This window comes from Lutra lutra, chromosome 8, assembly GCF_902655055.1.
Source record: "Lutra lutra chromosome 8, mLutLut1.2, whole genome shotgun sequence".
Taxonomy (NCBI): Eukaryota; Metazoa; Chordata; class Mammalia; order Carnivora; family Mustelidae; genus Lutra; species Lutra lutra.
The window spans coordinates 14,681,501-14,693,488 of record NC_062285.1 but is presented as its reverse complement, the minus strand read 5'-3'; the positions used below and the strand labels follow the sequence as shown (position 1 = coordinate 14,693,488).

At 39.2% G+C, this 11,988-nt stretch overlaps 1 pseudogene; it reads right to left on the bottom strand.

The window, feature by feature from the left end:
* Positions 1-2,315: 2,315 nt before the first annotated feature.
* The window catches only part of LOC125107629 (ATP-dependent zinc metalloprotease YME1L1-like), a 30,894-nt pseudogene continuing 21,221 nt past the window's right edge, over positions 2,316-11,988 (bottom strand).

Here is an 11,988-nt window from a genome sequence, read left to right as displayed (position 1 = left end):
GTCTTCTTAAGCTTCATAATCAGAATTGGACTCATTCCAAAAGAAGTGTAGTATATTGAGTACTGAAGTATATACACTGCAGGGAGAAAGGAAGAACGCCTCGCGGACCATAATCTCAGCACAGGTTCAATGGAGAGCAGGCTGACTGTGCATCTTAAAATGGGCAGGGCCCTCTGCACTAATCAGTTTTCAAATACTCACCGCACCAACCTCTTCCTCAATTATTCTCTTTTCGCATTCCGACACGGTTCACAGCTGTTTAAATTGCCAAAGGAGGGGAGCCTGGGTGGCTCAGTGGGTTAAAGCCTCTGCCTTTGGCACAGGTCATGATCCCAGGGTCCTGGGATCGAGCCCCGCATCCGGCTCTCTGCTCAGCGCAGAGCCTGCTTCCCCCTCTCACTCTGCCTGCCTCTCTGCCTACTGTGATCTCTCTCTCTCTCTCTGTCAAATAAATAAATAGTGTCTTTTTAAAAAATTGCCAAGGAAAACAAGGCCAGCAAGAATAAGTAGCTGAAGGCAGAAAGCAGGGGAACAGAGAAGCTGTCCGAGAGCCTAAAAATTTTTATATAATAATTTGAAGATAAAATACATGGGACATAATGACAGAATCAAATTGCCTGTGTTTTGTACTATGTTAGATAATGATTCTTTTAATGATCTTTCAACATGGAAATGTGTAGCTTAGAATGGTGAAAGAAAAAACAAACAGCTCACATATATAAGAACAACAAATTTGAAATATGAGTTAAACTTTGGGATCATACTATGTCAACTTTTTTTGAAAGAGAATTTCATTAGAAATCAGGAGACTTGTATTTAAAATTTAGTTTATCTACCAAATAGTTGTGTGGTCTTGGGGAATAGCCTTAGCCATTACATCTCAAAGTTTGCTCCTCTTTTTTTTTTTTTTCCTTACGTAGGGAGTTGGCCTAAATGATCTTTAAGGACCTATCTTATAATCCTAGATAATGTTTTTAACATAGCTCTAATATCCTGTGCTATAATAGTAAACATTAGTACATTTTTGTTCACATTGATAACTTTTTTATTAAAGATGACCTTTCTTTATATCTAATTTATAGTGGCCTATATTAAAATAGATGTCAATTCCTAAATAGTCAACATATCCATATTTCTGTGAAATATTTCTTCTTGAGATAATTAAAAATGATCAAAAGGAGCTTGTCAAAATCTAAAAATAAAATAAAATAAAATAAAATAAAAAATTGCCAAGGCAAGGGAAGGACTACTTGGTATAAAATTATCACAGTGACTCCTGATACTTTATTCCCTGATAGTCGAGGTTGTGAAAAATATTTATGCATAGATAGGGAACAGAGTGTGGAAGAGTAGCTGCTCTCATTCTACTCCACATGACAGTGGGCTTTTGCCTGTCAAACAAGTCAGGCACGTGAATTCTCAGGATCTTTGCTCTCTCTCTTCCTCTGGCTAGAAGAGTCCTTTGCTCAAATACATACATGGTTTAGGCACAGCTGGCTGGCTCAGTCAGTAGAGCATGTGATTCTTGATCTCAGGGTTAAGTCTGAGCCCCATGTTGGGTGTAGAGATTACTTAAAAATAAAATCTTAAAAAAAAAAATACATGCATGGTTTACTCCATCATCTTCAAATCTTCACTCAATGTCACCTTCTCAATCAAACACTGAATATCCCCATTTAAAATTGTGATCTTTAGGGGCACCTGGGTGGCTCAGTGGGTTAAGTGTCTGCCTTTAGCTCAGGTCATGATCTCAGGGTCCTGGGATGGAGCCCCGCATGGGGCTCTCTGCTCAGCAGGGAGCCTGCTTCCTCCTCTTTCTCTCTCTGCCTGCCTCTCAGCCTACTTGTGATCTTGTCTGTCAAATAAATAAATAAAATCTTTAAAAATAAATAAATAAATAAAAATAAAATTGTGATCTTTCTCTCAAAACTCCCAGTCTTCTTTGTGCTGCTCCATATTTTTCCTATAATGCTTCATCACATTTGAGCATACTCTATTATTTCCTTATGCAATATCATGGTTTATTTTCTGTTAGAAATGACAGCAGAGATTTATTTCTTCTGTCCCAAAACCTAAAAGAGGGCTGGAGAATATGCAGTGAAGCTAAAACTTCCAAGGTTCTAATCACGGCTTCATTTTTTCTAGGGTCCAGCCCCACCCAGGAACCCACCAGAGTGGCCTCATACAAATGACAGTGCCATCACCCACGAAATTCCTAGGGATTTAGAAGCCCTGTGTCAGACATCAGCTTCAAAGACCAAACTGCAGATGCAAAGATGCACTTAGTACTCTTGTTGTTTAGGGAATTACAAGAGTTTTAGTGCCTCAAACTGGAGGTAGAGACCAATATATATATTTTCTATTTTATACCTTTAAAATCAAATATTGGCCTTATATAATTAGATAATATTTGAAGACTGCATGGTAAACTTTTTAACTTACTCCTTTAATATGTTCAAAGGTGACATTTTTCATCTGGACGGGATCTACTGCAGAGTCAAGCCCTGTTGTCCAGAAGCAGACTAAAGAGAAAAAAAATAATTGTTTATATATTTGATAGTTTCATAAAATTTCAACCACCCTATTATTCAGATGTAAGAAAGTACAGAAAATTATATCTAAGTTTACATACATTAATTCATAGTGAAGTAAAGAAACTACATCTTCCAGATTTCTAGACCATGTTCAAGGAATAAATGACTCATATTAAAATGACATCTTTTTTTTTAACATTTTATTTATTTGACAGAGAGAGACACACAGAGAGAGAGAACACAAGTAGGGGGAGTGGGAGAGGAGGAACAGGCTTCTGCCAAGCAGGGCGTCTGATGCAGGCTCGATCCCAGGACTCTGGGATCATGACCTGAGCTGAAGGCAGATGCTTAACGACTGAGCCACCCAGGCACCCCTAAAATAATATCTTTACACTTTCCAATTAAAATAAAAAATTGTGCACCTGGGTGGCTCAGTGGGTTAAGCCTCTGCCTTCAGCTCAGGTCATGATCTCAGGGTCCTGGGATCGAGCCCCACATCAGGCTCTCTGCTCAGAAAGGGAGCCTGCTTCCCCCTCCCCCTCTGCCTGCCTCTCTGCCTACTTGTGATCTCTCTCTCTCTCTGTCAAATAAATAAATATTTTATTTATTTATTTATTTTTAAAGATTTTTATTTATTTATTTGACAGAGAGAGATCACAAGTAGACGGAGAGGAAGGCAGAGAGAGAGAGAGAGAGAGGGAAGCAGGCTTCTTGCTGAGCAGAGAGCCCGATGTGGGACTCGATCCCAGGACCCTGAGATCATGACCTGAGCCGAAGGCAGCGGCTTAACCCACTGAGCCACCCAGGCGCCCCCAAATAAATAAATATTTTAAAATGAAAAATTATTTCCCTCTTCCCCTATCATATCTAACAAGAGAAATTTAAACCAATCATTCTCAAACTCAACTCTGCATAAAAATCACTTGAGAAATGTATAAATGCAAGTTCCCAGGCCATGGCCCAGAACTTCTGGTTTGTAGTTCTAGAAAAAGGCCTAGGACAGTTTGAATTTTTAACCATCACCCTAAATTATCCTGATACAACTGGTCAGGGATGCACACCACAAGATACACTGCCTTAAACCCAATATAAAAACTGGCACTAGCATTTTTTTTTTAAAGGGTAAACCTTAAAAGAGATTATTTCACTTTTCATGCAGCCTCCTCCTCTAGCAACTGTTATTACTTGCCCTCAGATGATATGTATCAGTAATGACATCCTTAAGAATGACAGTGAAAACTTGGAAAGACAGTAAAACACTTCAGATCAACTACAGGGAACTATTACAAAACTTTCTTAAAACCTCTCCCCTTTGGTTTAACTTCCCTACTGAACAGATGTAAGTGAGTAAATAGAGCAATATTTAATTTCCTCAGAAAAAGACAAAAATATTATCTGTAAGACAGAAATTTAGATGCCAAAAAAAAAAAAAAAAGATCAGTAAGCAAAACTAGAGTTTTGTTGAAAACAGTTAACATACCAAGAATACACAAGTTGGCAGAGCAAATGTAATATAGTAACTCTACACTGGACACTAACAGTTTTAGCCCACTACATTGTTTATTTAAGGATCTACACAGAGGGACTTTATAAATTATGCAAATTAAATTTATAGCCAAACCACCTGAACCTTATAAGAAATTATAAGGCAATGCACTTCATATTTTGATACATATTTTGGTTTAATATAAGAAATTAAGAAACATAAAACAATAGCCCGAACTAACCCCACCTCTCCAATATCGATCATATGGTGTCCCTACACTGGTTGTGTTTTGAAAATAAGGAGACAAAAGAAGGTGACTCTAGCTATAAAAAGAATATTCTGGGGGCGCCTGGATGGCTCAGTCGGTTAAGCATCTGCCTTCCGCTCAGGTCATGACCTCAGGGTCCTGAAACTGAGCCCCACATCCGGCTCCCTGCTCAACGGGGAGCCTGCTTCTCCCTGTGCCTGCTGCTCCCCATGTTTGCACTCACTCCCTGTCAAATAAATAAAATCCTAAGGAAAAAAAAAAAGACTATTCCTGGATGTTAAAATCTCATCTAAGGTTTGATGCCACAAAAAACTTAAAATATCTGGGGTAACAGGCAAGTTCGGGGATGAAGTCCTGATCCAGACCAACTGTTATTCTTTAATTGTTACCAGTTTTTTCTCTCAAGGCAACCAGTCAGAAAGAACATAGAAAACACGAGTAAAAACTGAATAGCTGAGAAAGCGACAGGAACTACTTAGGATGGGCATTATTACTTCCTTTTAGACTGGTAAACTGAGAACTACGAGAATCGCTTGAGGCAATTCTTAATTGTATACTAAATTTATGTGTGTGTATGTGTGTGTATATATATATATATATATATTTTTTTTTTTTTTTAAGATTTTATTTATTGGAGAGGGGGAGAGAGAAAGCACACAAGTGGGGGAAGGCGCAGATGTCTCGATCCCAGGACCCTGAGATCATCACCTGAACTGAAGGCAGATGTTTAACCAACTGAGCCACACAGGAGCCCCAGATTTTTATATACTTATATATTATATATAAATTTTTCATAAATTTATTACTGTGTCTGTGAAATAGCGGGCTATTTCACTTTGTATTGTTATTATAAAATTATTCTACATGTTTTTAAGTTTTATAATTGGACAGGTGTAACTTTCTAGAAGTCTGGAAAACCAACCACTAACAGAAGCTAAGCTAACGTTTTTGCTCTAACATAATCCTTGGAACATTAACAAAATATTAATTATTTTCTCAAAATAAAACTTGAAATTCGTACAGTGTCTAAAGGAACTTTTCTTGTAACCCACAAAGCAATGTAAATATAATGAGGCCTAATAATGCAGTTGGCATGTAACCATAACAGATTAAAATATTTCTACCTCAATGCAAAAAACCACCTCAAATTGACCCAATCTTTGAAGTGTTGACTTAGGAAAGAAAGGGCTAGACACCAGAATAGTAAATGCTGGGGCACCCGGGTGGCTTAGGGGATTAAGCCTTTGCCTTCAGCTCAAGTCATGGTCTCAGGGTCCTGGGATCAAGCCCCACATCAGGCTCAAGTCATGGTCTCAGGGTCCTGGGATCAAGCCCCACATCAGGCTCTCCGCTTAGCAGGGAGCTTGCTTTCCCCGCTCTCTCTGCCTACCTCTCTGCCTACTTGTGATCTTTCTCTCTCTCTGTCAAATAAATAAATAAAATCTTTAAAAAATGAAAACAAAACAGGAAATGCTTCTTCTCTCCTGTCTAAGGCAGACTATGAAAAAAAGTCGAGTATTTAAAAGATTAAAAATAAAAGATAAATAAAAAGAGCCTTTGCCAGATAAAAATGGATTTTTTAAGAGTCCATAAATGCCAAACAGCAGCAGACCGAAGAGAATCAGACGAGTTTGTCTCAGAGAATCTGGAAGAGGAAAAGAAAAAAAAATTTTTTTAAATCAAATAACAACAATGACAAATGACACCTTGAAAAGCAAGAATTAGGTTATTGACAGTAATCAAGTTCCATCAAATGCAATGTTGGAACCTGACATTCTTTTGTATAGTTGCCATGATTTCCATTCAGCACCCTATTATCAAAAACCTCATGAAGGCCCTCACGCTTCTGTCCTTGACTCTGGTTCTCATTTGAGAAAAGGGAGAGTGTCAACAGGTATTTCCATTTTGACACAGCTTAAGTTACAAATATAATGGAATATAACCAATGGAAAAGTGCATATGTGTTAGAAAAAGTATGTGTAACCACTTAAAGGTAGGACTATGACTTCTTTTTAGATATTCTTCCCAAATATGGATGGTGTCTAATCAACCTACCATTGTTTTTTTGCGCTAGGGCTTGAGCTTTCAGAAAACCCTCTGCAAAACCAGTTTTTAAAATGCATCTTGGTGAGCTTCAGGTATATTTTTGGTTTTCATGAGTTTGTCCAAACTCTCAACATCCGATCCCCTGTCCCGCAACAGGAACCCCTAAATACACAAACAAGGCATTACTATATAGATAACACTGCCCAATAATATAATGATCACTTACAAAAAAAATCCTTTCAAAAATTCTAGAATTTCTAGTTTTTGTTGACCATCAGAAGAATTACACTAAGACTCAAAAATAAATTACTTAATCAATGGCAAGGAAACTAACCCTGGAACTTACACTTCCATCAGTCAATTAAGAAAGAAACTCTCTGTAAGAACACTATACTGAAAACAGTAGGTCGCCTGTGGACTCAGGGTTCTGATGGTTTGATGTTCACACTCCTTTATCTCTACTAGAGGAAAAACCTCATTAATTTATTAAATGTTCATTGAGTACCTTTTACAAACTTGGACTCGTATAGGTTGTGAAAATGTAAAGATAAATAACCAATGATCAGAAAGAATGTCCTCAGTCTACTGGGGAGAGATAAACAAAAAACTAATTTTTTGAAATCATTTTCATATTATGTTAGAAGTTCTAGGTCTGGGAGCACCGGGGTGGCTCAGTCAGTTAAGCATTCAACTTTCAGTTGTAGGTCAGGGCATCATCTCAGAGTCACGGATCAAGCCCAACGTCAGGCTCGAGCTCAGCAAGGAGTCTGCCGAAGATTCTCTCCCCTCTCTTTCCCTCCCCCACCTTGCTCCTCCTCTAGTCGCATGCATTCCCTCTCTCAAGTAAAGAAGATCTTTAAAAAAAAAAAAAAGAGGTTCTAGGTCTGGTGGTAAAATAAATGCTACCTCAGAAGTCAAGAGAGGCATCACAGAGAATAGGATTTCTAAACCACAGGGAACACAAAGCATAAACAATCTGACAGAGCCATGAAATAACAGGCCTTAGCAGTCGGGAACGGCAAGCGATCTCGTATGACAGGACTTTAAATGCCAAGAAACAAGCGCAGCAGAGGTTCAGAGGGGGCCATATTTAAAGATGAGAACAGAAAAATGGTTGGCAGAGGCCAAATGGATACTATAGCAGGAAACTGACAAGAAAGCAGGGGAATACAATTATTACATTAAAATATTTTAGGGGCGCCTGGGTGGCTCAGTGGGTTAAGCCACTGCCTTCAGCTCAGGTCATGATCTCAGGGTCCTGGGATCGAGCCCCGCGTCGGGCTCTCTGCTCGGCGGGGAGCCTGCTTCCTTCTCTCTCTCTGCCTGCCTCTCTGCCTACTTGTGATTTCTCTCTGTTGGATAAATAAATAAAATCTTTAAAAAAAAATAAAATATTTTAGACAGATGGTAGGTTGGTGGCAGTCTGGAGGCTGGAGTCTGGAGAACTAGCCTGCAGCTCAGAGCTTTCTACCTTGCCTCTCTGCCATGCTCAGCATGTCTCTCATGTGCAGACTAGTTCCCACGTCACAAGCTGGCTGCAGTCTTCTCAGGACCCCATTCAGACACAACAGCATTGAGCAGAAGGAGGGGGACTGCTTATCCAGGTGCCTCTGATAATAAGAGAAGAGCATTTTCTCCAAGAACACGAAGGCCTCTCACATGCAGTGGCATGCCCGCATCAAGATTCAATAACTGACAAGAAAACTGGGTCACAGTGACTGGCTTAGATCCATTAGAATTTCTTGCTGGGGTCTGGATACTGTATCTTTCTCAAGGCACATGAGTTAGGGTTACACATTGGAATGCAATAAAGGCTCTACATCCCCAGAAAAGGTGGGAACAGCTTTTAATTAGGCAAACAAGATTTTTATTTCGGGTAACACTTCTGGAAACTTCAACATGCTTCCCAACGTGTATGGAATAATTGCAACTGTCCACAGCCAATCTCAGACCACCTTGACTATCCTATAATGCTATCCCATCCCAGGAATAGTGTGAGACTTCATCTGAAACTGTGCTAAATTAACTTGCTCCATTTAGTCAGCTTTTTACGTGGCTAGAGAGGAAATAAGGTGGGAGCAACATCTATTTCTTCTGAGAAATTGGGCTTCTCTATCCACAACCTCTGGAAGAACATACACAGTAGCCTGCTACATCCCTTTCATGTATGCCATTGAAGGTTCTGCTGGCCACTTCACAACAATGCTCAAGACAGCCCAAACCTAACAGTAATCGCACACCACTTTCTTTTAGATAGAAAAGTAAGTTGTAAAGCAATATAAGAAATCTCTCATCTAACTATTTATTGAGCTCCTATTACATTCTCTTGCCTGGGACTATGGAATTAATGATTGGCAGACATAAGTCATGACCTCGTAGAGCTTGAATCCAGTAGGGAAGACAGGTGTCATTGGTTAACAATAACAATAGAAGCAAATGTAAAATTATCAGTGATAAGCGCCAAGAAAGAGCTGCAAGGCAGGTCCACGAAGGCAGACTTGAGGAGCTAAAGCTTGAGCTTATATCGCGGGAAGATAGGAGTCCACTTGGTAAGTAGTGGAGAGGTAGAAGAGTGATCCAGACAGAAGGAACCTCATGTGAGAAGACTCTGTGGCAAGAGAGAGCATGTCCAGAGAGGTGGGAGCATAGGGAGTGAGGGAGGTGGTGCAGGAGAAAGCCAGAGTCTAAGGGAGGGGCCAGATCATACAGACACTGGTGACTTATGTTTAGAAACAGAGTCTTTATCTTTAATGTAAAGGGGAATTTCTGAAGTGTCTTGTCTAAGCGGTGGTATCAACAGATTCATACTTGAAAAGGTTATTCTGCCAGGGTGAAGGTCAGATTGCATACAAGAAAGCCATTTTTAAGGCTAATAATGCAGTCTTCCACATTAAAAAAAATGTTGTTCAGACTATGGTGGAAACTGACAGAAGAATTCAAAAGATGTTTCGAAAGTAAAAATTTCAGAATTCAGTGGTCGATAGGATGAGAGAAAAACTAGCCTGTCCAAATGAATGGTGGTGCCAGTCCATGAAAAGGGAACATAGAAATAGGACTTGGAGTAGAGCAGATATCAAAAATACATGAAGATCTCATACAACTCAATAGCCAAACAAAACAAAACACAGTCTGATTTTACAATGAGTAGAGGCTCTGAATAGACATTTTTCCAAAGAAGACATACAGATGGCCAACAGGTACTTGAAAAGATGTTGGACATCATTCATAATTAAGGAATTTCTAATATACATGCCAACTTTTCAGACATTGTGCCTCATTAGCCCACTAAGAATGGATGATTGTCTATCTCGTTTTCTTAAGACCAATAGGACAATTAACAGGGTAGAAATTATGCCTAAAAGTCAAGCTTCTTACCTGGTTTTTGGTTCATACCACTGATAGAACCTTTCTTTCCACAGCTTTGCTGTCAAAGTAAATGTTAAATACTCTGAGAATGCTGTGTGAAATAGTGTAGAAACTGTCATTGTAAGACTATGATCAATTCTTTCAAACTAAACAATCTAGTTTTCATAGTGGGGGGGAGGCAGGGGGACATTTTATTCTAAGTCTCTTTCCAAGTTTTCCACAAGAAAAGCACAGTCATCATGTTAATATAATGGGTCGACCCATTATAAAATAAACTTAACCTAAAATATAGGAGTATATAATTAAACTTCTCAGTATGCTGTTGAGCTCTACAAAAGCTTCTAATACCTGGCACTAAGAACGTTTACCCAGAAGAACTCTTCTTTTCTTATATTCTCCAGATTTGGCAAGAGCCATCGTCCCAGGCACTCACTACAGAACACTTACTACCTTTGTGAGATGGAAATTAATGAAAGTAACTAAATCTAGAGCTTTCATTATTGGCACAATTACATGACCACACATCAGTATAAGGAAACATCTCCAATTCCCTGCTTTGAGCACAAAGATTTTAGTCCCAAGATTTCTGTTGAATGTCTCATTTCAGGATTCCAAACAAGTCCTACATACAATGGGTCAAAGGAAATCCAGTCACATTTGATGATGGGGTGGGAAGGTACAGAGGGAGGGATAGAAGGAGGGAGAGGGAAAAAGACTGATTTTAGTTCAGGAGACTCTGAGACCAGAAATTCTTCTCGAGTCAACCTGACCACCATTATGCTTACCCATAGAAGTAAATGGCTAAAAAGAACAGGAAATACTACAGGGTAACAACAGATCAAACCTTTAATTCTCTCTAAGAGACTTTCCTCCTAGACTGAAGATCTCCAAACTTAGATCTAGTCTTATCCATAATTATAAGCTGTGTACTTTCCCTGCATTTAGTAGATTAGTTCTTACTACATTGGGAACATTGGTCTAGGGCCATGTTACTATCCAGATACTTTCTTAGGAAGATATAATGGACATGGGTTACATTTAAAATCTGTTCATGAACCTTTTCTTTTGAGTATTGCACCTTGTGTGGTCCATATAATTCTTATGCCAAGTGGACACACACACAGACCCATCAATGAGGATCTTTGTAGGAATACTGGGAGAGAAACTAATGGCTTCTGAGATTGATGGCTATGAAAATCGTGAAGGTCTAGTGCTGCTGGGGCAATCTTTCCTGCAACCTGGACAGATGTGAGGAAGAATGAAGACAACAGGGGAAAAACAACGACAACAACAACAACAGAACCAACAGTGGAACATCTATATGCAGCTGTTTGAAGTTATTCAAACCCTGAACTTTTAAGTCTCATGTGTGGATAAATTCCCTTTTGTTTAAGCTACTTTGCACTGGGTTTCTACTACTTATAACCAAAAGGGATGGGACTGATGAAGAGAAGGAGAACAGGGAATGAAGGGACGGTGAGGACAGGAAGGTCTTTTAACTATAGCTGAGCAACAGCCTTACAACAGTATTTATGACAGGAAGGTGGCTGGTTCCCCATTGGTTCCCTTCATTTGTCTTTTGTAGGCCCAGGACAGTTTGCTAAACCAGAATATGTTAACAGAGTTAGGTCAGAGCTGAGAAGTGGGTGGAATTGCCTTCTACTTTTTGCTTCTGCCTTAGGCACGCTTAGGCATGCTTAGGCACGCTGATCTCTTCCTTCTCCTTCCTCAAAGACAACCTAAGTATTCCCCTCACTTCAAAATATCATTTCTAGGAGAGTTCAACTCTCAGCACAGCTGACATTCTTACCCTCCTTCTCCTCCTGCCTATATTCTCTGTCAGCTCATACCCTTGGACCAGACAGGGAACTCCTGGCCAAGACCACTTTACATCTAACTTCTCATGGTGTAACCCAGTTTAAGTTGCCCAATGCCCTTTCACTTAAAAACCCCCAGAGAAACTCCTTTCCCTTGGGCTGAGATTCCAACCATTTAAAGCATTTAAATCCCATGTATATGCAATGCATATTATAAATCTTATTCCACCTACAAATTCTTATTTAATACCATAACTCTAGCCTTACAGTCTATGAGCCCGTATTTGAGGGAAAGTTATAACCAAATGTCCCCAAACAGCTTGTAATCTTTAAAAAAAGTAAAAAATGAAAAATGACAGTGTCAAAGTTTTAAAAATAGGAAACTGGTGCCATCTTGTGGTTACAAAGAAGTAAAAATAAAAATTTTATCTCACATTTTCAACATATTAAAGAATCATTGCCAAAATCAGG